We start from the raw sequence: 26482 nt of genomic DNA, 5'->3' as shown, positions 1-26482 counted from the left end.
TTGCTTTCACTCCTTGGGTTGAGAAGCTTTTCATCAGAATGCAGAATCTATGACGATTTTACACATAAGGCCCATAATCAGAAATAAACAATAACTTAAGTTCTCTGTTTACAGATCTCAACGTTCATTTGATTTTGTGTGCCAACGCAACAGTTTTCAAGTAGTCTTCCATTGTTTGGAATTGGCCAAAACCTCGAAAGAGGGATATAACTAAAAGAAAAGCTGCATTCTTCTGTTCTTGAAAATCTACATTCACATGAAAAGAAAGAAGAGCAAATCACTAGTCTCAAATCCTTGAAGTTCAGAGAATTGACTCAATATTTGTTACCTGTTATCTTAATGACAAATACTGCAAACATAGGTCCACATAGTGCTGCAATTCTAGCTACCCTTGTCTGGGCGTAATCTCTGTTGAACTTAGTGGAATGTATGAGTTTATGCTGCATGCGATAGTTACTTTATAGCTAACATAATCCTGTTGAATGCAAATATACCATTCATAAAAGTGGTTTGCTGCAATTCAAAAAAGTTTTTAATATTTAAAATGGAAATTGAGCCATTATTGGATTTGCATACCATTTTTGGCAATATATGCCAAAATAAAGTTAGAGTCACAACACGTAAGAAGTTACAGGCTGAAAGCAAAACACATCATTCAAAAAGCTTTAGGAGGATCATGAAGCACTCTGTTTCCATCCATGTAAGATCTGTCAGACAAAGTTCACTCAGAATTGCTTACCTTTTTAATGTGAGCAGTATAAATGCCAAGTTGTGACTAATTACTGCTTGATGATCTTCTTTTAGAAGAATGACACGCGCGCGCACAGAGGCAATTGGGGAATGAATTTTCGGTGGAAACGGAAGCTAAAAAAACAACATGTGTTTGGTTCAGTAACTTGTACTGCAAGCAGTCCATATGCTGGCTTCTGTTTCTGTACTGCTAGACTGTAAACACACGGCTGCACTTTTGCAGTCCTGAATTATGGCCTTACACACACACACACACACACACACACACACAGTGTTGTTTTTGTGTGTGCGCGCATGCACTTTTCTGCTTGTTTTTGTACAATAACTGTGCACTAGTAGAAGCTCAGACATTTGCTCATATGAGTCAGTAATCTAAGAATAAGAAGTACATTTTTAGGAAACATTGTGCTCTGTGATCAGTGTTTGTAAATCTTGGGGGATGAGAGGGGAAGGTGGTGCTTGACTCTGAAGCTTTCCGTTTGCTCTTGCTAAGGATTTATTTTAACAACTGAGCTATTGCACCTAGCAAAATTTTTAAACAAACAAACAAAAAATAATTGAGGGGGCTAGTAATAGGACCAGTGGTTAGCGTCTAAGAATATCCTCTGTCATCTCAAGTACATTCATTTTTTATTTATTTAAAGCATTTTTACCCTGCACATAGGCTGAAGTAGTCCAAAATGACTTGCAAAGTGAATTAAGGAAAGAAAGAAATCCAGACACCATTTCTTCAAGTTAAATAATGGTTCTTAACTACATTCCAGTCCAGCTATAATAGAATCCCCATTTCCACATGTTAACCTGTCCGAGTCCTTTCCCCTTTGGTTCTCAACACCCACCATCTTCCGACTTGCCTCCAAAATCCATTCAGATGCAGATACAGAAACAACTCTGCCACACAAATCTTACTGGCCTCAACACCATCTGAGTCTCCTTTTCTAACCACCAGAAACTACCCACCATTCATTTCACACCCTCCTCCCCCACCCCTTTAATGCAAATCAGGAACATTCATTCTGAATTTGGTGCAAATTGCAGATTCCACATTCATTGATACCCCCTCAGATAACTTAAATGGAGGGAGCTGCTGGGAATCCTAGAATCCTAAAAGGATGAGGAAGGATGTCAGTTCCTTGTTTCAGAAATCTGTGACAGCAAAGCCACAAGCTCAGTCCCAGCACGGGAACAGGAGTCTCTCAGGGCTCTGCAAACTGACATTTGCTGCCACCAACCCCTCCTTTTCCTCTGAGCTTGAGGTGAGGAAAATTCTTATGGCTCCAAGTGAGTAATTTTAGTTATGGAGAGGAAGGGAGCAACCAACGCTGTCACTCCCAGGGGGAGTAGGGGAGCTTGCTTTCCTTGGTCAGAATCCCACTGACACACCCTTGTAGCATGAAGTGGAACGATTTGGACATGTGAGGGCAAAATGCCTGTTTTGCATCTAGCACAAGCACCTCAATGCCAATTTTAAGAGGTTTAGTGAAAGAAGGCTTAAGCAGGCAAAATGGTACAAGGTGCATGAAAGAAAACAAGGAAATATTTCAATGCTTTCTATCCCAATGTAGCTACAAACAGGTGACTAGTCTCCTCATGAGTAACGTCACATCTTGGATGTTCAGAGTGATGTATGCTGACCACATTCCAGCTTTCAAGGGCTACTTACCCAGGTGGGCTCTGATTGACAAGTTGATTTTAAGTAGGTGACTCATGAGACGGCCACATACGTCAGGAAAAGTTGCTTTAACACCTTTTGGGAAATTGGAAAGTGGGCTTCTTTCCTGCAAGTCAGAACTCATTCCTCAGCTTGTATATTAAGGGAAGACAGGAAGTCTTCATTTGAACACAGTGGAAGACTAGAGGCCCTGGGTGATCTTGAAGTGACAGGCTAGGTAGTGAGGGGGAACTAGATCAATGCATATAAATTTGGTCCTTTTTGAATGTATCTTAGTTGCGCATGCAAATCTTAGCTCTATGGTTGATGCGGTTAGGGAAGGCTGCTTTAGTGTGTCCAGATCGTGTCCCTCCGCAGAAGTGAATGTAGAATGGAACTAGCAGCAGTTGTGTGCATATTCATGTGCATGCACACAGGTGTCAGACCAAGCTCTGGGCAGAGGTGGCAAAAAGCCTCCCTGGCACTTGAGACTGACATGCCAGCACAGATCCTTAGGGGCGCATAGATTTATCCATGAGTCTTGTATCCCTTTAATTGCAGTGACATATTTACTATTTATTTGCATTGCTGCACAAGTGATCCAGTTACTGTCTGTTGGAGTACTTGTGCTATATATTTATGTACCAAGAAGGTCATTGAAGCTTGTAGTTGCCAGAGTCAATTCAGCCAGACCTTTCGCCAGTCTATTCCTGTGCTTGCCTCTTAAAAGCAAAGCAGCAGCAACGACTATTCTGCTAAGGCCGCCAAGTGCCATAGTTCCTCTTCCTCCTGTTGCTGCTGGAAGTATTGCTGGAGCTCTTGGGAGAGAAGGGGGACTTTATGAGTAGTTGCAACTTCTGTAAGAGCTGATGGGGAGTATCTAAGAGTGTAAGTGGCAAATGGAGTTCAGATTTTACTTCTGCACTGAGCTCAGTAGGCGGCCGTAGGGAAGGTGTTATGTTCACAGAATCAGCTTCCTATCTGCAAACTATGAACAATAATTTTGGACTATCTTACAGGGTTGTTGTAATGATAACTCTTATTAAGTATGTTGTATGCAGTATGTGCCATAAAGCATGTATGTTTCCTGTCATCAAATATACTTACCTATGTACAGGTTGAATTCATCCAGAGAACTTCTTTCTGTGGAATTAGCCTTGAAGCAAACCTAGGGTCAAACTATAGTTGCATGTAACTTTGCTCCAGCATTCCTTTTAAGGAAAAACAGATGTGAGAAGCTGCCAGTATGAGTGTAGGAATTGCTTAACCCTTTCCCCTCTGGCTGTTTCATCTCTTAAAATGCTCCCCTACCCCATCCCCACCTGCCAGCTGCTTTTCCACACAGGGAGGAAGAGGAAATTTCTTCATGGGTTTTTGGTAGATTTTGAGTACCAAATAGTCCAAGGAGAAAGGGGTTATGGGGCCTCTTTGTCATCTCTCTGCCCAAACTGGCATCTTCTTCCCACCAATAATTCTACTAAAGAGTGTAGCTTCCTATCTCTACTTCTGCTTTTTTGTTTCTGTTTTTTAAAGTTGCTTGCAGATTTGCACACAACTGCACTTCACATAACATTTGGCTCCAAGCAATTTGATACACAGGGATATCTAAAAGAACATTCAGGAACAGTTGATGTAGATCAAGGGTCAGCAAACCTTTTCAGCAGGGGGCCAGTCCACTGTCCCTCAGACCTTGTGGGGGGCCGGACTATATATATTTTGGGGGGGGGATGAACAAATTCCTATGCCCCACAAATAAGCCAGAGATGCATTTTAATTAAAAGGACACATTCTACTCATGTAAAAACACGCTGATTCCCAGACCATCCGCGGGCCTGATTTAGAAGGCGATTGGGCCAGATCTGGTCCCTGGGCCTTAGTTTGCCTACCCATGATGTAGGTCTGTGAAAAGGGTTCCAACTTCTGTGGTTGGGTGATTGCTTGAGGCCTGCTTCACACATTGTGTGACAGGAAGCAAGTGTTTGACACTGGAGGTGCATTTGCAGGGGTTGAGCACACCTTAACAACACAATTTCACATGGCCCTTGCATCATTCAACAAGAAGTATAGGGATAATAAGTGGTCAGCTAGAAATGCTAAATACAAAACTTATCAAGTGATATCAGTTAATACCCAAATAATAATGCAGTGTGTGATTACAGCCGAAGAGATTTGCATTGCAAGTTACTGCTTGCAAGTTTGTTTACCACTGGTCCTGACACAGTAATAAAAAGTGTAAAGGTAAAGGGGCCCCTGAACATTAGATCCAGCCGTGGATGATTCTGGGGTTGCGGCGCTCATCTCGCTTTATTGGCCAAGGGTGCCGGTGTACAGCTTCCAGGTCAGGTGGCCAGCATGACTAAGCCACTTCTGGCGAACCAGAGCAGCGAACAGAAACACCGTTTATCTTCCTGCTGGAGCGGTACCTATTTATCTACTTGCACTTTGACGTGCTTTCGAGCTGCTAGGTTGGCAGGAGCTGGGACTGAGCAACAGGAGCTCACCTGTCACGGGGATTAGAACCGCCTACCTTCTGATCAGCAAGCCCTAGGTTCTGTGGTTTAACCCACAGCGCCACCCGTGTCCCAAGGCATTTATTACTGGGAATTTAATGTGGCAAAGCATATTTCTCATTTAACCATCAATATCATTATGTTTCTTTTCTGTTTCTTTAACTTTAACGAAATGGGGTTCAAGCAGATTCCCGGATGCTCACCTTTGGTAGGATTTAACCACAAGAGAAAGATGGATCACAATGTTTAATTCTACAGCACATTTTCTTATACTATTAAAGATTATTCATGGTTTACCCAACCATAAAAGAGATTTCATTTAGTAAAAGTGAATTATAAACTCAGTTTTATACCATTGAGATTGCATTGCATAATGTAGGCAGTTTTTAGTTCGGGAAAGGAAAAGGATCTATCTTTGCTCTAGTACATTAAGAACATCATGTGATATGTACAAAAAGACACAACCTCACTTCAGCCCTAGCAAGGATGATGGGAGTTGTAGTCCAACAACAACTGGAGGGCCACAGGTTCTCAGTCCCTGATCTAAATAGGTAATTTGGTAGCTGCTACCTATCTTTTTCAAAATGGTTGTGTTTAATCCAACTCCCAAGGCTAGCCCAAACAAGCAAATGTTACAGTACTTCCAAAAAGTTCCCTGGGCATGGTCATTGCCATATCTGCAGTGCAGCTAGACACACAGATGGTAATTTGAAGACAGCTTGCTCGTGGATCCCAGTGACTGTAATTGGTCACAATGAAGGTCTCTCAGGTATCCTTGGCAATAGCCAAGGCTGGACCAAGACTTTATGCTGTCTGAGGTGAAAAACAAGATGGCCCCACTGTCACCACCATTTCACATACAGAAGCAAACCAGAGTGGAAGTTGAATCTGATTTAAACATGCAGCATCTTCTACCACATTTGAGACCATCATACAAGATTAGGGGACCTAGGGCAGGCTGTGTGGCACACACCTCACTGCCACTGACCCCACAACCCTCAACACCTGCCAGCATAGGTGTCACTCTGCCTTAAATCAGGACCAGCCCTAACCGTGGGTGTAGGCAGGGGGGCAGCTGCCCTCCCCCAGTCAAGAGAATAAATAAAAATAGTAACCAACTAATCAATCACATCACAGGTAGCTCAGTTCTGCACCCGCCAACAAAAGTCTTGCACCCCTAACATAAATCCTGGCTATGCCCATAGACACCACAGAGTCACTTTCCAGAAAACAGCAATGGCCTAAGAGGTGTGTCTCTCACACACTGTCCCTTCAGTCACAATACATTTCCTTGCAGAGAGCTAAATGCCCAGCTAAGTGGCGATAATTAAGGAACATCTCTGCCCTGACAGACAGTTAATCCTCTTGCCCCATTTGCCTTCCGTAATTAATGAAACACCTGGGAGGACCATCTTCAAAGCTAACTTTGCCATTGGCTGGTCTCAAATCTGCTAGTGAGACTAAGCCCTGTGTCTGATATTCCTTAGTCACTTCCCAAGCTGATCATTTAAGGGTCCCAAGGCAAAATTCTTTTTCCATGGGGGTAGGGATCTTCAGTTGCCCATCCAGAATCAATAATGGTTCTGATCCAGAAATGTATATATAGGTGCTACTGAGTAACTGAGGCCTGGTTCAATATATTAGTGCACTAGCACACTGGTGCAGAGCCAGAAAACTTTTTGTTTTTCCTTTGGTTTCTTGTGTGAATTTTTCCTGCATCCGTTTATGCTTTTAGTTCCGGCCTCTGCCTTATAGATTGTCCTCAAGCAGAGGCATTAGGCATGCTTTGCCTTAGGATTTCCTACATCAAGCAGTGGGTTCATCTAGATGGCCTACAGGGTCCTTTCCAAGTTAAATGATTCTCTGTGTTCTCCAATAAAAAGACCTTTATTTTTTGTTTAAATGTGCAAAAGTGTGTTTCTAGATGCTCGTGATAAATGCTAAACAACTAGACAGGCATGCAATATTGCTGGTTCCAAGAGAGTAAAGTTGGGGGAAAATAAGAACTGTCACCAAAGGAAATAATCAACAGGGATCTGGTGACAGGATACTCGCAGAGGACAGTATCATCTGAACATACAAGATCTTGTGCAAAAGGGATTGGTCAGCAATCTCATGACAACCGGAACATTGAATTGTATTTTCTGAATACCTGTCACACAAGAGGGTGACCGCAGGACAAACTCAGCTGCACTTCCTTCAGGTGCAGAGGAGCCTAAGCACGGATGCTGAACAAAGGATGCTGTTGTGTTGTTAGTATCCCCTGAATATAGAAGGCAAACAAAGAAGTGGTTTCTTGCCGCACTCTTCTTTTCACTTTCTGATGAGAGATGAGCAGCCTAAAAAAGAATGGTTTCTGTTGAAATGATTCTCGCAGGAAACTGCATGCCAAATCCTTAATGGTTATGGGCACTCAGGGCAGAATGTTCATCCACGGTACCAGTTCCAAGAAGTGGGAGTGGGAAGCATTAAAACAAGTGTATCTCTGTTGAGCTGTCTGAATGCTTTTGAGACGTTATGGACAAATGATTCCTTCCAGGCATATGGCACAACTATCTTCATTTAGGACCTCTGTGCAGTGGAAGATTTACCTTTAGCTATTTTTAGTGTTCTACTGAGTACTCCTGGCTTGAGGGGTAGTTTTGTGGAGAAGGTCATTTAGGAGAATGTCTTTACATTTTATTATGAGATTTCTTGGGGCAAGGTAATCACTTTTCTCAAGAGAACATTAATGCTGCTGATAATGTAATGACCACATTTTCAGATATAACATAAACTATGCACAGTATGAAAAACTGCCAAGATTGCCCCAGTAGGGCTGTGCGGTATTCACTCATGCAAGCAGATGACCATGGGGCAAGAATAGTTCATGGAAATGTTGTTTTCTTAAGGTTTAATTGACCTTGAGTTAGTTGGGGATATAGTTGGCAAAATCAGGTAATTGAAAGATTGGGATAATCAGGTTTCATATAGTCTTCCGCATATATGTCCACCAGTGATAAATGTGGTTTAGGGAATGTCTGTGGTGAATTGCATCCTGATTGTGGAAACACTGTGTGCACTTATGGAAGCTGTTTCCTAGATGAGTATTTATGTGTGTGTTGTCTATAATACTGTGTTCTTTATTTCTAAGGGTAAAGTGAAAGCAATTAAAGATTTTTCAGTAGTTTTCACATCTTCTGTAGTGCAATAACCTTTATCTCCTTTGAAACTTAGATCCATTGATTTTTGGGCAGAGACTTCATTCTGGGCCGGCCAGCTTTTCTGTTCCCTGTGACCACTCTGTATTCCACAATGTGATCTGGGTTGCTAGCTAGTAGTTGGTGCTAGCTAGTAGTAAAGGTTTCTTAGCTATAGAACGCACCTTGTTGGTCCAACTAGAGAATTGCCTACAAAATCCAAAGATGTAACCGCCCCATCCTTTCTCTGTATGTGATCTAGGAAGCAACTTCAGGCCCATACCTCTGGTCCCATTCAGACAACCAGACATGCTTGGTCTGATGAAGCAATCTTCTTGGCACTACATTGAATTCTTCCCATAGTGAGGATTGTCCTGTAATGTCTGATGTTTATCTTTTGGTCAGCAACCACTGCATTCAATGGACACCTGAGCTATGTAGTTGCAGTGATCTAAACTCTCGTGTTACACTCCTTATGTGGCACAGATAGTACTTTTTGATGTCATTTTCAGACCTGGGCTCACTAGATTTAACTGACGGAGGTGTCGTCAATGTAGCACCCTTCAGACATTTCTGGACTCCGACTCTCATCCGCCTCTGCCAGCATGGCCAATGACTAGGAATGACGAGAACTGTAGTTGAATGGCATCTGGAGGCTGCCACATTGGCTCCCTCTGCTACTAATGTGACGCAGTCTAAGTAACCTGGCACGGTGAAGCCTGCCTGAATCAGGGCTAAGCCAAATGGTCCCTGCCAGAGTAAACATTATCAGAGGAAAAAGGAATAATTTGGAAGGTATTTTTATCCCCCACCAGTTGGTGGCTTGACCACCTCACCAGCCGAAAAAAAACCCAACAGCACCTGACTCTTCTTTTTCTTAGGAACATTGGATGTTTCCTAGGAACACTGAACATTGGAATATTGGGTAGATTTCTGATGAGATAAAAAAAGAAGACGCATCTTGTAGTAACTACCACCTAATACCTAGACATGATTGAAATGAGGCACCTTCTTTAAAAAAAAAAACCTAGACCTGCTCTCCCTCCTGCTTTCATTGCTTTATGATGCAAGAGCGGTGTTGGTATTTTAACACCCTCTAACTCATCCTTCATTTATCTGTGGATTGAATGAAAGAACATTTATCAGATAATTTTGCTCCTTTGACAAATGGCTGACTACAGAACACAGTGACTTAGCAGCGACCCATTTGGACTCCTGCCGCTCGCAGTGCCATTGAGCAGGGAATTGTGACATAAATTTTAGCTCCGCTTTTATGTTGAGGATTGATGAGTCTCATTTCATGAATGTTAATCAGCCCATTTGTGTTCAGGTATTAAGTTATTTCTTACATAACTGTCATTTAATACAAAGTGAATTTGTTTGACCTTTGCCTATCCCACTTCGCTTCTGTCACTGTGTTACTGTAGAACCTCATGCAGCTCTTTTCCATGGAGAGGTTAATACCTCTTGATTATGGCTAAAGGCAAAGACCTACATGAGCATATGCTGCACACTGCCTTATCTGCTGTCATGAGAGTGTGATTAATGGCTTTAAGAATTTTAATTTTGTGTGGTTAACCATTAAGACTCTCTTTCCTAAGGTTGCAAAGCTGGCAAATGACTTTTTGTGCACTTGTGGAGTCTGGTAGTGATGCCAGGTCTTGAAAATAGCCTGTTCAGCAGCTGAATGAAATCCATATGTAAACCCTTGGAGAGCACATCTAAACACCTGCAAAAGTGACGAGTGCTGCAACTTGATTCTAACTCCCTTATGTGCAGCACCCCTTTAAAAAATCCTTGATTTTTATTGTTTTCATAAATAAGCAGCCCAACAGTGGTGACTTGGTTTGGTCTTTAATCAAGGCACAAAATGCTTACTCCAAGTCCCATCAAACAAACTGATAAACTTGTTTTGTCTTCTATACGAATGACGTAGTGTTAATATTAGAATTGTTTTAAAAAAGATTCGCATTCTTCTTCTAATTTTTAATTTATTAAATTTGTTAGTTGCTTCATCTGGCCCAGGCCAGGCCAACCCAAAGAGACTTACGAACAGACAGACAGGTTCACAACTTCCTCACAACCCATCCGATACATTAAAACCAAGAGGAAAAATAAATACATTGAAAACATTCTGCCCACTTCTAAAAGGCTACATATAGTTGAAGGCCAAAGGCCTAGTTATAGAGGAAAGTTTTTGCTTGACACATAAAGATATATAGTCGTACCTTGGAAGTCAAACGTTTTGGCTCCCAGACGCCGCAAACCTGGAAGTGAGTGTTCCGGTTTGCGAACGTTATTTGAAACCCAACGCAAGTTCCGATTGCCTGCAGGAGCTTCCTGCCAAGCCATGCCTTGGTTTCCAGACGTTTTGGAAGTCGAACAAACTTCTGGAACGGATTCCGTTTGACTCCCGAGGTATGACTGCATAATGATAGCACCAGGCAAGCCTCACTGGAGAGAACATTCCACAAATGAGATGTCACGGCAGAGAAGTCCCGTTCTTGCGTTGCCACCCTTCGGATCTCTCGTGGACGCATACAAAAAGGGCCTCAGGTGATGATTGCAGGGTCTGTGTTGGTTCATATGGGGAGAGGCGGTATTTGAGGTATTGCAGTCTTGAGCCATTTAAGGCTTTATAGGCTAAAACCAGCACTTTGATTTGGGCCCAGGAACTAATTGGCAGCCAGTGCAGTTGGGTCATGATCAGTGTAATATGCTCATACTGTCCTGCCCGGCTGAGCAACCAGCTCTGCTGAATTCTGCATCAGCTGAAGTTTCCGAACCATCTTCAGAGGCAGTCCCACATATCATGCATTGCAGTAACCTTACCTAGAGGTTATCACTTATGGGAGTGAATGCTTAAAAACAGGAATAAACACTTGTATAGGCCTGAGTTGATCTTAGTGAACATAAGCCCATATTTAAGTGTCAAAAATAGATGCCGTATCCTTGTCAAGATAAATCCATTTATTAGTAACCATGCCACTTTACTGTAAATTAAAGTCTCTATTTATGCAAAATGATTAGTACTTTGGTGTTGAAAAGGTAAAGCTTTGACGTCACTCCTACTTCCTTGAAATTTACATTTTCTCTCTACAGAACTTGGTATTTATGTGGTGACTTTATAGTCCCATAAACCAGACTTCTATGTAATTATTTACCTTGGAAAGAGCACACACACACACATTGCATTCCTTCATGTTAGGCAACCTGGTGCTTTTGGTTTGGGATACACTATACATATCTTTTGAATTATAGTTAATTGGGGCGTCTACACTCTGGAGAGAGATTGCGCTTCCTACAAAAGGTAAATTTGGAGCGAGCTGGAGGGCAAACTAGTGGCATGCACTTTGCGTAAATTAGAAGGTCAGGAAGTATCTGACATACATCTAGACACAGAAACAAACACACTTGATTTCTGTCCCACAGCGACAGAAATCTTGATTCCTGTACTGGTTTGCTGGTGCTTCTTCCAGTAGACAAATTGGAGGACCTGGCATAAAAGGAGCAGTAATGAACAAGGGAGAAAGGATAAATGCTGTGCATATGCTGACTTGTGTAATAGGAGTTTATGAAATAGGATTGAGGGGTGGAAAACACACACTCACACAGAGAGAGTAATTGGGCACATCCTGTACTTACTGAATCACCCAGCTCTACTGTAATAAACATTGTTCCATTCAGGCGAGTTCATTCCCTGCTCTGTCTCAAGTGCAGGAATTGCTTAGAAAGAGAATTTTTGAAAAGATACCACCTACTAGCATGCATGTTGCACAAAGCTTTCATTCTTTTTGCATGGGTTATTTCAAGATACAGATTAGGGGAATAGGCAACTATCCAATTGACAGATTTAGGATACAGGCACCTATCCAATTGAATGAGGTCTTCCTTACGCGTCTGTAAAAGCCCTGCAGAACACACATGCCAATTAGTAGCTGATGCAGCTTACTTGCATATGGCAGCTGGAAAAAGTCACAATTTCTGTGCAGCATGTGAAAATAGCTTCCTTATTATTGGAAAATATTATCCTAAGTCATTCTTGAAACATCTAACATCTGGCTATGTCAAATCAGAGTTCTTTATGTCACTTCCTAAATATATATTTTAAAGCACCTTTTGCAACTACATAAATTCTCCCAAAGATACTTCACATACACACAAAAATCCAAATGAACACAGTGTGCTATGATCCTTCCTTACACCCTGAATCAGTGTAGTAAGAGTTTCTCCATAGTTCTTGTCTACTCTTCAAAAGCCAACAGGACAATCCAATGTCCCTTTCACCATTGTAAATCCCAACTCGGTGACACGCTGACACGCTGGGTCAACCTAAGCCAGCCATTCATTATCTAGTGGTGCAATATACATCACAAGTCTTGCTTACACTTCCTGCCATGTCAGATTGGCAGCAGTGGAGAATCCTACGGAAGAGACCAAAGGAGTTGTTCATCACAGGGTAGGTTATATTTTCTGAGAGGTTGCTTCACTGTGTACTTTTAATTTCAAAAGGAGAGCTGCATACAATGGGGGAAAGATAAATAATTGGCTTGAACTTTTGCTTATATTAAGCCCACAGCCGTCTTCCCCCCACCAAGTTCAAATAAGGTCTCAGACTTATTGCTGCTTCCATTAGAGATTTTCCTTCCCTCTCTGTAACCCAATCATTATAGCCACCATTTCAGTTCTATTGCCAGAATCTCTAGCAGATAGAAAGACATTTTCTGGTTGTCTTCCCAAATTACTGTGAGAAGTTAACATAACTGATCTGAGAATGCTGAAAATGTCCAGATTTTCTGAAGTTTAGAAAAGTGAGGTTTGCTAACAAAGGGATATGGAAAGTGCACATAGGTACTCATATAATGGGGTTTTTTTTGGGAGTGGGGTTAGATGCGGCAGTCCTCCTGTAACAGTAGTCCAAAGTATAATGTAGACTTCTAAGACTCAAAGCATGGGACTTCGCAATGCAAACGTCTCCAAACACAGCTGTGGCCAAAGAAAATGGATGCAGGGCAGTTTTGACACATATATTTTATTCATGTAAATGCAGGGTAATTAATCTCCTGTCTATATGGCAGGTGGTGTTTTCGCTAAGAAGTGAATAATCTAAGCTATAGGCTGTGGGGAAGGCGGGGTCTGGAAAGAGATTCAGGTCATCTGTGATGAGTTCATAAACAGAAACAAGGGAGGGAACTCATTCCCTGCTCTGTATCCCAAACAAATTTATAACCTCTGAGGTTTTGTTCTTAAATTTATGAGTAATTTTCATTCACAAAGCCTATTACTTGAATGCAGCTCTTTTTTTCAGGACACACAGTTTGTTGCTTTGATGTGTGATGGGAAATAGTATGAGGGAAAATGCATCTGAAAATCAGAAATGATATCCCCTGCAGTTCATTGGAGTTGCAAAGTTATAGATCAGATTTTGAACAATACCTCTACAATATAGCTGTGAAGAGCCACTCAAGTTTGGAGCTTTACTGCTTTTGAACCCACAAACCTTCTTTCTCATGTATGTTTTGCTCAATCATTTGTATAGTTTTATTGGTTAATTAAATGAGACGTTAGTAGTATAAATGTTCATTGAATCCCTTCCTAATTTTTAATATTTTTGGGTGCCATCTTCTCTTCTCACCAAAGGTTTACTGATGTCCATATGGAAAGGAGGGAGCTTCTTTCTGTCCTCCTGAGGCCTAGTAATGCATTAGTTGGCAAGAAGCAACAGCAAAGTGTTCTGTGATGGATAGATACACATGTTTTGGCCTAGTTCCACGAGTGGCTCTCTGAGGATAAGGTTTGGGGAAAACGTATCTAATTCACCCAGCCTAGGGTGTGTTTTCTTGGCATAAGATTACTGGTCAGGGATGGCAGAGCATATATTTCAAACTCTGAAGTTTACTGGAGCAGAATGTTTCTATTTTGTTCCATTACTCTTTTTATTCATGCAACAAAGGCAGTAGAAGTACCAGTAGCTATTCTGGGTTAGCGTGGGGTGTTGTTGTTTTTTGTATCTGTATTTTATTGTTATATGTTGAAAGAATGTAATTTTTTAAAAGTTTTTTTAAAAAATTACAGAACCAATAGTAAGAGTTTTCGAAGAAAAATATTTATTTGTGCATGTTTTTCTTACTGCCTATAATGCCTAATGAATTTCAACACAAATTGTTTTGAAAGATACAGGTTGCTTCCATATGAGGAAGGGCCATAGTTCATTCAGTGGTGCATGCAAAAGGTTCCAGGTTCAGTCCCCAACATCTAGGGCTGAGGAGTATTCCTGCCTGAAACCCTGGAATGCCACTGCCAGTCAGCGTAGATACCAAGCTAGATGGAGCAATGTGGTATAAGGCAGCCTCCTGTGATCCTTCGTTTAGCCCTGCTGAAGGATTGCTCTTCCAGGAGCAGCTGGAAATGGAATTATAATTGTAGTTACACACACTTAATAACAGTGCTAGATCTTTATTAACATTCTGCAGCTCCCATCTTTACAGCAGAGACAAAAATGGGTGGTTGCAGCTGTACCCAAGGATCCTAAGAATTTTGGTATTCGGTGCAATGGGACTTACTCCCTGGAAAGCATGCTTGGAATTGCTGCCATTTCATGTTGCAGTACTGTATTGATTTGTAAAACATTTTTGCTTATTATCCCAGCACGTGGACTGTTGTGCAGCAGTGGGACTTTGTTGGCATCCGCCTGTCTTGAGAGGCAATGGAGTGCGCCTCCAGGGGTGAAGTCAAACCGCTGGAGAATCACAGCGCCTGCTGTGGCTGCAGAGCCCGGTAACTCATAACTCCTGCCTCTTGTGTTGTTTTTGCTGCGATAGCAGCACTAAAAAGACCTCTCTGGGGCATAAGCCTAGGCTGTGTGTATGTTCGTCCAGGGCTGCCCAGATGACAGGACCCTCCCCCTTTTTGCCTCGCTGTAGTGGTCCGAAGGAAAGCAGAGCAATACATTTAGTACCAGCTTGGCTGCAGGAGTTGCTGGAAGAGGCGTACAAGTCTTAGGGACTCTACTCTGGACTTGTGTAGGGTTTACTCCTTAGTGTTTTCTTCTGCTGAAGATGTCCCTCAACACAGCAATGGGACCGAAGGTGGAAAAATGTCTACCTGACTTGATTGAGCTCAGGTTAATAATAATGGGGAGCATGTGGTGTGATCAGACCCAAGAGCACTTACTCAGATAGCTTGCCTTGCTGGGTTGCAGCTGCAGAGAATGAGTATTAGTGATCAAAGGCCATTCTCCCCACACTGGGTTGCGCCATCCTGCTAGATGCACCAATAGAGAGAGAGTCAGTGAGCAAGAGGGTGTGGTTTTAATGCCAAAGGGCACTGGCTTGTTTCTGGTGTGTCACAGAGGAAGAGTTCCTGGAGCTTTCCATTGCTTCTTCCAACTGCAGGCAGCGAGATGGACCAGCTGAAGATTCTTTGTCACAGCAGCATCACCAAGCTGGGCACAGAACACAACTCCCACCACCTTACAAACCACATTGGCAGCACTTTGCCAATTCACATGTGAAAGGCTGGCACTTCAATTGTAAGCCAGGAAAATTCCCACAAATCAGGTTGGTTTTAAAAGAAAACACCGAGGGTAATTCAGAAAAGACTGCAGTGCAATAAGCTGTTGTTGTTGTTGTTACCATATTGGCCTGAATATAAGCCTCACTTTCCACCCAAATTCCGACTGTGAAAAGTTAAAGTGTGGCTTATATTCGTGACCTTAACGGTATGCAGCCAGGAGCGCGGGGCAAACAGCACCAGGAGCGCAGCAAAGCGGCGTCCGCCTTGTGGCTAGTCCCCTGTTCTCTCCCCCAAGGTCGGGAAGGGAGAAAGCGAGGAAGGGGAAAGGCCGCCGGCAATGCAGCTCGCCCTCCCCCCATATGCAACTTAGGAGCAGCAAGGAATGGAGTGGCTTATATGTGGGCTTTTTATCTTTCCCACCTCCAATTTTCAAGGTGTGGTTTATATTTGGGTGCGGCTTATATTCAGGCCAATACGGTGGTATTATGATTATGATTAATTACATTTACATACCACCCTTCATCCAAAGATCACAGGTAGTATACAACATAAAAATAAAAAATGAAAACACAAAATACATAACAAAACAAAACACCCAATACCCACTCCAACGAAAGGCCTGGTTGAAGGGGAATGTTTTTGCCTGTCACCCAAAGATATGTTAAGAAGGTGATAGGCAAGCCTTCCTGGGGGGAGAGCATTCCACAAATGGGGAGCCACTGTAGAAAAGGCCTGTTCTCCTGTTAGAGGGTGATTGCAGGGTCAAGGTTGGTTCGCAAATTCAGGGCATAAATATTTGTTTGTTCAGAAGTAGGAGAAACATTTTCTCTGGTTGCAAATAAGTATATATATTGGTGTTAATATTTTAACACTTCTGTGTCAGGGCATAATTCTAGAATTCTACTGTCAAGAGCCGTTTTGGTTCAGTAAAGAGCCTTGATTGGTAACAGTTGAGCTTGGCTAAGTTGGTACTTCTCAACATGGCCTACAGTGGTGTTGTAAAGATAAAGTATGCAGTTGTGAAGCCCGCTGGGACTACTATTAAAATGTTTCCATGAATCCAGCCACTAGAAAACCAGGAAACCTGTGCACTGGTAGATATATTTCCAGTAGTAATTCTAGCAGTATGGCTGCATTAAACCGCTAGAATGAGCACAACCATATCTCGTCAAGAGCACACAGAAGGTTTCTGACACATTGGCTAAAAACAAGAGAGGAGTTTTATTTGCTGTCTTAAATCCCTCAGGGCTATATTCATAGGTGACTTAATGACTTAGGGCATGCTCTGTCTCAGAGATAAGCAGACATAATTCACAGCAGTCAGGTCATTCATCCTTTGAGATAGCAAGCAGCTGTAGGCCATAGGGAACAAGAGATAAAGATACTAAACATCAGCAGTAGTAGTTCAAGGTTGTGGACCTCTCTGTCTCCTGCCCTGACCCAGCAACCATTTGCAGTTAATTATTCAGCCATTTGCATTTTCCAGGGTGAAATGCTTTAGCAGCAGATGGTTTTAAGTGAACGCATTGCCAATTTTGGTTATGATCTCTCCATGCAACCAGCATGACTCAGAGATGTATGTGTGTGTTTTAAACGAGCACACATTATTTTTAAATAAAGTAATTGACATTTATTAGTATGTTGCAAGTGCACATGATCTGTGATACTACACTATATAGTGAGGCTGCAAAGAACATAGGCGTTAGTAGCAGCACACATGGTTTCTTACCTTTAGAGTCAAGAGGGAGGTATTTTCTCCCTTCTCTTGTCTACCCATCAAATGTAAACCAGTTTAAAGCCAGTATATAATTATGGCTACCTGAGTTGAACCCTGGGAAGTATAATTTGGTCCTGAGGATTCTATTAGAGACCCCCTTCTGAAAAGCTACAGTTCCTAGAATCCCGTAATGAAAATTGCAGAAGTGAAGCAGGTTGCCATTGGTGTCCCTTTCACCTACTTTTCCTATCTGCCAAGCGTTGTACTTGGAACTCATTAGATCCTGCACACACTTCCCCATTAAAGCTCTGGGATGAAAAGCAACCTATTTAAATGTAATGCATGGCATTGTCAGTTGTGCCTGCATGTTTCAATGGGTGTCCCTGAAATAAACAGGAAAGGGGAGCACTTAAACCGTGTGTGCATTATTTTGCATTTGAAACTCTGGTACTTCAGCCTGATTTTCAAGTGAGAACTAGCTCTTAGGCTGCATTTGGTATTGTTATCAAGCCTTGGCTTCTTACCCTCCCCCCTCTCTCTCTTGCTCTGTTGTGGCCTCAAAGAAGAGATTGGAAGTGTTGGCTTCTGTGTTTTTCTTTTTGACTCAGTTTTGATTAATCCAGGCAAATTGTGGGCAGCAAAATGGCAAATGCAATTCAGTGCAAACAAGTGTAACATGATGCACATTGGGGCAAAAAAAAAGGGGGGGGAGTCTGACTTAAAAATAATAATCCTTGAGCATTTTCCATTCTGACTGGGGCCGATGGGAGTTCACAGCATATGGAAGTTCCAAGGTTACTTATTCCTGATGTAGAACATTTTGGATAGAAAAAACAGTGAGTTTCCTACCCCAGAATGCATGGAACAAGACTCTTAGCAGTGCATTCCTCAGAACGTTTACTCAGACAGGAGTCCCATTGAGTTCAGTAAGACTTGCTCCTGGGTAAGGTTGCATAGGATTGCAGTGAAACAAACATTAGCATTACACACAGAAACCCCTTCTTTGCTCCCTCCCACACATAAGCCACAGTTTATAAACAGGGTTTAATATCGTGCAAAAGTATTGAAGCAGACCACTGGAAGGCTTTGACAGAGTTTTGAGATGACTAAACTGTAGCAAAGTATTTTTATCTCCTATGTCTGCGTGCAAGAGGGAAGAAAGAGCAAAGCTCTGGCTTCGCCATGAAGGAGAAGCCCATGTTCTCTGTGGTGCGTCATGATTTGTAGTGTGGTTTTAGCATGTGGCAAATTGGAAGTTCTGCAAGGGAAGTTTTCCTTCCCCCCTTCTTTATTTTAATTACTTGGACTATTTTTGCTTTGACTCAGCAATTCTGAAGAGTACAAACTGTGCTACTGTATCTGCGAAAAGGGAAGTTTAAACGATGGGGATGATAAAAAGCAAATATCCTGCCTTCTCAAAAAAAAAGGGATTAGCAGGAGGCGAAAGCACTATGCCTATTAGACATTTTAAAAAATAATAAATAAATAAAAAGAATCTCCAGAGCTTTCTGGATGCACACTTTATTCAAAAAACTTTAGAACTCTTCCACCCTGGTTGTCCCCCCCCCCCAAGAAACCCAAAAAGAGAGTGAAAAGTGAGAAAGAGAGAAATAATTTTAACTGGCTATGGTGATTAACAAAAAGAAGAAAAGAACCTTCCCCTCCGCACCCAAAATATTGAAAACTTTGTTTTTTTAAGCAGGTCACAGCAAGCCAGGGTTGCCGGCTTGTGGGGTGTTGTGAATGAGCAGTGGGAATGAGCTAGTTGCCTGCTACCCAACTGCTCTTGCTTTGCTCTTCTCCTGGCAGTAGAGCATGAGACTCTTAATCTCGGGGTCATGGGTTTGACCCCCCCAGATTGAGCAAAAGATTGCTGCATTCCAGGGGGGCTGGACTAGATGACCCTCTTGGTACATTCCGACTCAACAATTCTATGGGTTCAAGCATCCCAGGAAGCCAAGCTTAACAGCAGATTCTTGGTATGTTTCTCCCTGCTCACTCCAAGGCGCAGCAAAGCAGGAGTGATTGGACGGCATGCACCAGAACACTGCTCATTCATAAGAAACCACGGGACAATCCAGCGCTCCTACGATGACATGCAAATGCAGCCTTTGCATAGACAACACGCTTAACAATTAAGAGTAATTGCTGCCATCACATCAGAGGCTAGAGAAGTGGTAGAAAATGAAGCGAAAGCAAATGATGATGTATCTGCTGAATCAGGCCTGCGCGATTTGTGAGCCTGTAAAGCGGAAGCATGCCCAGTGCTTGTTCTTGCTGTTCCAGACAGGCGGCAAAACTTGACAATTTGTCGATTCCCTTATGAGCCATCAGACTTGGCTGGTAGGCTGTGCTCACCTTTCTGAATTGCAAGTTGTGCATCTGTGTACTGTGCAGTACTTCAGAATTCCACTAGTAATCCTGTGTCTCTATTCTACAACTTTTTCTCAAGTTAAGGTTATTAGAGGGGGGGCCCGAGCTATGGCCTTCAGGACACTGAAGCTCTCCAGAATATTGTTTCAAGGTTGAACCAAAGGAGCAATCATTTTATTATTTATTAAATTTATATACCACCCTTCATCCATGGGTGTAACCAGGGGGAGCAGAGAGGCACAGCTCCACCCCCATCAATAAAAATACATAACTAACTGAGGTTAGCCCCCCCCCCAAATCCTGGCTGCACCCATGCCTTCATTTGAAGACCATATTTTTGAGTCAAGGGGCATATTTCAAATGGCAGAGGAACACATTTCTTGACGAAAGTAGATAGATGGATATGGATGGAATAGAGAACACAGTAATAGTGCTGTATAAAATATTGACATGCCTGCCTGCCAACAGGACTTATACTCGAATGTGGGAGAGTTAAGGAACTGACAACAAGGATGAGATAGCAGAAAGTCATGTGGCAGTGGATATAATGTAACCTGATGCAGGAGGTTAATACTTCTGTTAAATACAGGGATAAGAAAGACAGCATCTTCTGAAATAGCTTTAAGTGACTGTAGGTCAGTGTTTCCCTAGCTTGGGTTTCCAGCTGTTGTTGGACTACAACTCCCATAATCCCTAGCTAGCAGGACCAGTGGTCAGGGATGGTGGGAGCTGTAGTCGAACAAGAGCAACTAGTTATTCTTTCACTATGCAGGATGGATACAACCATTATGTCAAGTGCATCCTACTATTGCCAGCATAATGTCTCTGCTGAAATACGGTCTTTGAGTTACATCTGCCTGACAACAGGACTTCTTCTGCACTCTGTTGTATACTTCTGAAATTTCCTCTTACTCAGTACGTGGATCTGTTCTTGTTTCATGTGAAAAGAGGGTAGCGGATAAATTCCAGCTGTGACAATTATGATCATATCAGAATTTAAAAGCCAACTTCTGATGTTGATACTCTGTTAACCTCTAGGTTAGATTTCTGTAATGTGTTATACATATGTAATGTGTTATATCTCTGGAGATGGTTTGGAAACTTCAGCTGACGCAGAATTCAGTGGCCAGGTTGTTCACTGGGGCAAGACAGTTTGAGCACATAACGCCAATCCTGGCCCAACTGCACTGGCCGCCAAGTACTTCATGGGTCCAATTCAAAGTGCTGGTTTTAACCTATAAAGCCTTAAGTGGCTGAGGACTGCAGTACTTCCAAGAACCGCCTCTCTCCCCGTGAACCGACCCAGACCCTGTGATCATCATCTGAGGCCCTTCTTCGCATGTCTCCTTTACGAAAGGTCAGGAGGGTGGGAACCTGAGAACAGGCCGTTTCTGTGGTGGCTCCCCACTTGTGGAATGCTCACCCAGGGAGGCTCGCCTGGTCCCTTCATTGCATATCTTTAAGCACTAGGGAAAAACATGCCTCTTCTCCCAGGCCTTTGACTAATTAAACAATCTATGGCCTTTTAAAGTGAGGAGTGGGTGTTGTTTTGTTTCTTGTTATGTCAGGTATTTTTGTGTTTTTATACTGTGATCCTCAGACGAAGGGCGGTCTATAAATTTAACAAACAAATAGCTACATGTCATAATAGCATAGGAAAGCCGCCTTGTACTACGGCAGACTATTGGCACATCAAGCTCAGTACTGTGGCAGAGCTGGCTGGAGCAAGCCTAGCCTCTCCCATCATGGTTATGGAACCTGTTATGACAGCTGAAGGGTTATAAAGTGGAAATGAATGAACTGGGAAGGAGGGGTACACCCGTAAATGTAAAACCTGCCTCTGTGGCAGGTAGCAATATTGAATGAACAAATGTGATGTGGAAAAGGTTTTAAACATATAATAATACATGTAAGCCTCCTTTTATTTTTCCGTCTGACCAAAAAAAAAAGTTTCCAACCACATTAAGAAAGCACAACTGTGTGGGTGTATGGTGAGTTTCCACATCAAGATTAGTTTAAAGTTTCTCTGGATGTTTGTTCCAGCTCGTGTCAACCAGTTCAGAAACAGTCTTGAACAGGAAAACCCCCACAATTAGCATTGGAAAGGTGATACCATTTATTGGGCCAACACATTTGAATACTCCTGCATTAACCAACCTGTGACTCTTAAATATGTTTGCTTAGTCTCACTTGTAAGGAAGTGTACTTAGGACCGTAGGCCTGAAAATACATCATCGTCTTATGTGTCTCAGTTTCTTTGGGTTCAAGACAGAGACAACAACCGTAACTCCAGGCCTAAATGACTCAAATCATTCTGCATGCCACTTTTACATGCGTGTTTTCTAACTCACGAGGGCTGTAGCATTACATTAGCCACAAATTTTTACCCAGCATTTCCTCCTCCTAACCATTTTTAAAAACATATTGCTCCTTAATGTATCTTTTATTCTACATCTACTCCTTAACATCACATAAGACTTTTGTTCTCCCAACATTTTACACTGTTAGGGACTTTCCATACTAACTTAGATTTGCAGTTGTGTGTACCACTTGACAAAGAACTGCAGCTTATGCTGCCTCAGCTGGTGAGATAACAGATCGTTCCAAACGTGTGTTTCCATTTTTAAGGTGGACCCTTCCATCTAAGAAAAGTAGCATGTGCAATGGCCCTGAGGAAGTGTATCAGATGCAGGCAAGCTGTGCAGTGTGTCTGCATTGTTACAACATACTGGCAAAACTTCCACCATCATTGCTGAATATGTATGAGTCGGGGACAGGGGTAGGCAAAACCTCACACAGAGCAGGATGACAAGTGGGATAAACCAACACTGGGAAGAGGAGCAGGGAAACGGCAATCCAGAACTGGGATTAAAAAGGGTCCTTGGGAGAGAGAAACTGGCAAGAGGAAGAAAAGAGAATCAGGATAGAGCTGGCCTTTTGGGGAGATGTAACTCACTTCCCTAGGACACAGGTGGTGCTGTGGTCTAAACCACTGAGCCTGGGGCTTGCTGATCAGAAGGTTGGCAGTTCGAATCCCCGCGACAGGGTGAGTTCCCATTGTTCGGTCCCAGCTCCTTCCAACCTAGCAGTTTGAAAGCACATCAAAAGTGCAAGTAGATAAATAGGTACCACTCCGGCGGGAAGATAAACAGCGTTTCTGTGTGCTGCTCTGGTTTCGTCAGAAGCGGCTTAGTCATGCTGGCCACATGACCCAGAAAAACTGTCTGTGGACAAACATTGGCTCCCTCGGCCAGTAAAGTAAGTTGAGCGCCGCAACCCCAGAGTCATTCGCGACTGGACTTAACTGTCAGGGGTCATTTACCTTTACCTTTTTAAACTCACTTCCCTAGAGAAGCCAGCCAGAGTAAGGGAACATTGACCACCTAGGGCAAAAGAAGCTATCTAAGATGATGTTATTATTGGTTTCCAGGCTGTATATAGAACCTACATACAATGGTTGCATACTATGGACCACAGCTGAAAATGCAGGGTTAACTGAAAATGATAACGACACAAAAAGCAATAGCTTTTTAATTGTTGGTGACAGTCATAGAGATTTCACACCACCGACACACAACTGAGTCTGGAATGTTGCAAGTGAATGGGAAGCCCTTAAGTATCCCACCCTTAAAGTTGGGAGAGGCTGAGATTGGTAGAGAGATTGAGGTAGACTATAAGAACAAATTAAAGTTCTATATGGGGGAAGTAATTACTACGTGATTAAGGATTTCAGACCAGGTGGAGTAAGTTATGGACCAGTTCTGGCAATGTTTCATAGCTGCTGAAAGGCTGACAATTATAGTGCAGTAAGATAGATGGTTTGGGGATCAAGGATTAGTGCCAAGGTTTCAGCTGGTAAAATTAAGGCTGAAGTAAGGATAATTCTAATGGATATGGAAGCATGGAGAACAACTTTTTATTGGCTAGGAGGATTTTCTTTAGTTACTCAACCTTTCATTTACAGGATGCTAGGGTGTATGTAGCCAGAAGCTGGCAAGCAAATTGGTAGGAAATGGGATGGATCTGAGAGTGAGTCAACTTGCCCCTAGAACTGGGAGTCATCCACATACAAAATAAGCAATTATAACGTTTTTTCTTAAGAACTTGTCAAAAAACAAACAAACAAAAGGAGCCTTACTCTTTTCTTAATAGTTTCCATGCCAGTAGTAATAATATCCTTAGTGCAATATCTCTCCCCCTACCCCATTTTAAAGCATACACTTTTCTGTCTTCATCAGCATAATTCTTCCCTCCCACCTCACCCCCATGCGTTTTGCCAGTTACTATTGTTAATCAAATTGAACAGAAGAGTCTAAATACCTATGGATTCTACAGTCTTTCTTTGTTATACAAGCGAGTAACATGGAACACTTCCAACATGTCTTGGCTGTGGGGCCATTGCTTATTGGATCCTTTTAAAACAACCTAGTTCCACTTGATTCACACCAGTAAAGCATTTGTGCAAAAAAGAGAGAAAAAGCTCATTGAGGAAGAAAATGGGTTTATTAGGTAACAGGTATACTATTTCTGTAGCCAGATTTTATTGAATGACTATTATGTTCAAAGAATGTAGAGCAGGATTACTCAATGCCCAAAGAATGACCCTTGTATATACTTCTCTTTTGCTGCATGTGACCTTATTCCCTCCCTCTCCCTCCCTCCCTCCCTCCCTCCCTCCCTCTCTCTCTCTCTCTCTCTCTCTCTCTCTCTCTCTCTCTGTGTGTGTGTGTATGTGTGTGATTCTATTTCTGTTTCTGGGTATGTACTGTTTCAAAATGTGTTATGGGTTGATGAGCTGTTGTCACAGCTCAGTTATGACTAGAGATGACTTCTGTTCTGTTCTGCTCCCCTTCAACATATTTGGAGCTCTCTCTTTTCTTTCTTCCTTCCTTCCTTCCTTCCTTCCTTCCTTCCTTCCTTCCTTCCTTCCGTTAAAACACCAATAATGTCTGTGAAGGCCAAGCAGGGTGAGGATTGATTGTTGTGTTATAATTCTTAAGAAAGAAAAGCTTAAGTACTCTTCCAAGCTACAGAAGTGAAGTGTGTGTGTGTGTGTAGGCAGGATGGGTGGGTAGGTTGATTGGTACCCACACTGTAGCTGTTGTTTGTCTTTTCATTTCTGAATATTCACTAGAGAGATTATGAGCACTCCTGTAAAACACCCTACTCTAAATCTGAATAATTGATTTGCATTTGGCTTTGATTCGAGCTGCAACAAAATAGCGTGTACAATTGTGAAATAACCAGTTCTTCAGTTTTCCAACCCAAGTGTTCTTATCATTAATGTGTTGTGGTATTTCTTGTGTCATTGCCTGTCCTTTGGAGTTGGCTAGATGGGTTGAAAACAGATCGGCCTTTTCTGTGGTGATAGCATCTCCATTCCATCTACCTTACTTTCATTTCTATTCTTCTTTTGTATTGAGCTAGGCAATTTGATTTTGTTGACCTATCTGTTCTAGTCCTGCTAGAAAATGAAAATATATGAGCAATTTGTGTTCCATTTAAATATAGTCTTGACTTTTCTAAGAAGTAACTAGATAGACTAGGGGGAAATATGCTTTTGGTTGGATTGTCTTCTACTTCCAAATACATTTAATAAAAACCAAGTCCTATTTACTGGGAGAAAGGAGACACTGTTAAATGTTGTTCTGTTGTTATTTTTTAAATAGTGCTCTGTACACCATATGTTATGCGTGAAGGATGCTGCGAAGGAGCAAAATTCATGTAAACAAGAGATTCCATAGATTGGGGTGGGGAACCTTTCTAGTCCAGCAGGATAGATCCTTCTCTGTTCCCAACCCCGTGCACCAACTTTGATCATTGGGCAGGACAATTCACTTGCCCTTCACCTGACATCATTAAGGTGTCACATTCTTGACAGACAGGCTATCTCACCCATCTATCAAAGTCCCTTACAGAGCACTTGCCTAGCATGCAACAAAGGGCTGGTAAAGCTGGAACAGGGTTGGAAAAGCTCCTTTCTTCAGCCATCAGCACAGTCAACTTTCCTACAAGAACTTGGTCATGTAGCCAATCAAGGCACATCTGCCTTCCTCACACTTGACATCACATATGACATCATATGTGGGCATGGTTTTGGGAAAACGGCCTTAAAGGCCAAACAGGGACCCATCCTGGGCCAAATTTGGCCTGTGGGCTAGAAATTCCTCAACATTGCCACAGATGGTGGAAGTTCTAGTATATATAGGTTCAAGCTGTCTATCAGAAATTTCCACCTTTTAATTTTTTTATAAGTAAGACTACAGGCTGCATGAAAAACTAGCAATTCAACTGCACTGCTTCTAAAATCATGGTGATCATAGCTCGGAATAACTGAACTCATTTATTATTATTATCATCATCATCATCGTCATCATCATCATCATGATTCAAATTTGTATACCGCCCTGTACCCACAGATCCCAGGGCAGTTCACAGGAATAATGTATATTATTGGCTCCTATGACTCATCATGAAATGTAATTTAATCATAATAATTAATTAAAATATAACTATATATTTATTATGGTTAAATTACAACATTTCACAGGGAATAAAAGATATGAGTTTACCTGTTTACCCTGAATTCTCCTGATTATATGAATGGGGGTGGAGGTGACCCTCTATAACAGGCTTCCTCAACCTTGGCCAGATGTTTATGGCCTACAACTCACATGATCCCTAGCTAGCAAGACCAGTGGTCAAGGATGATGGGAATTGGAGTTTCAAAACATCTGGAGGGCCGAGGTTGAGGAAGCCTGCTCTATAACATGGATGGGGAACCTGT

At 42.2% G+C, this 26482-nt stretch overlaps 1 protein-coding gene across 3 annotated transcripts in view; it reads left to right on the top strand.

Moving 5' to 3' along the window:
* FOXO3 (forkhead box O3) overlaps positions 1 to 26482 on the top strand; it is a 106648-nt gene that overhangs the window by 48229 nt on the left and 31937 nt on the right. The window lies entirely within an intron of this gene.

Source organism: Podarcis melisellensis (assembly GCF_964234715.1).
Source record: "Podarcis melisellensis genome assembly, chromosome: 3".
Taxonomy (NCBI): Eukaryota; Metazoa; Chordata; class Lepidosauria; order Squamata; family Lacertidae; genus Podarcis; species Podarcis melisellensis.
The sequence above is the reverse complement of the archived record's forward strand: the minus strand, read 5'-3'. Positions and strand labels throughout refer to the sequence as shown.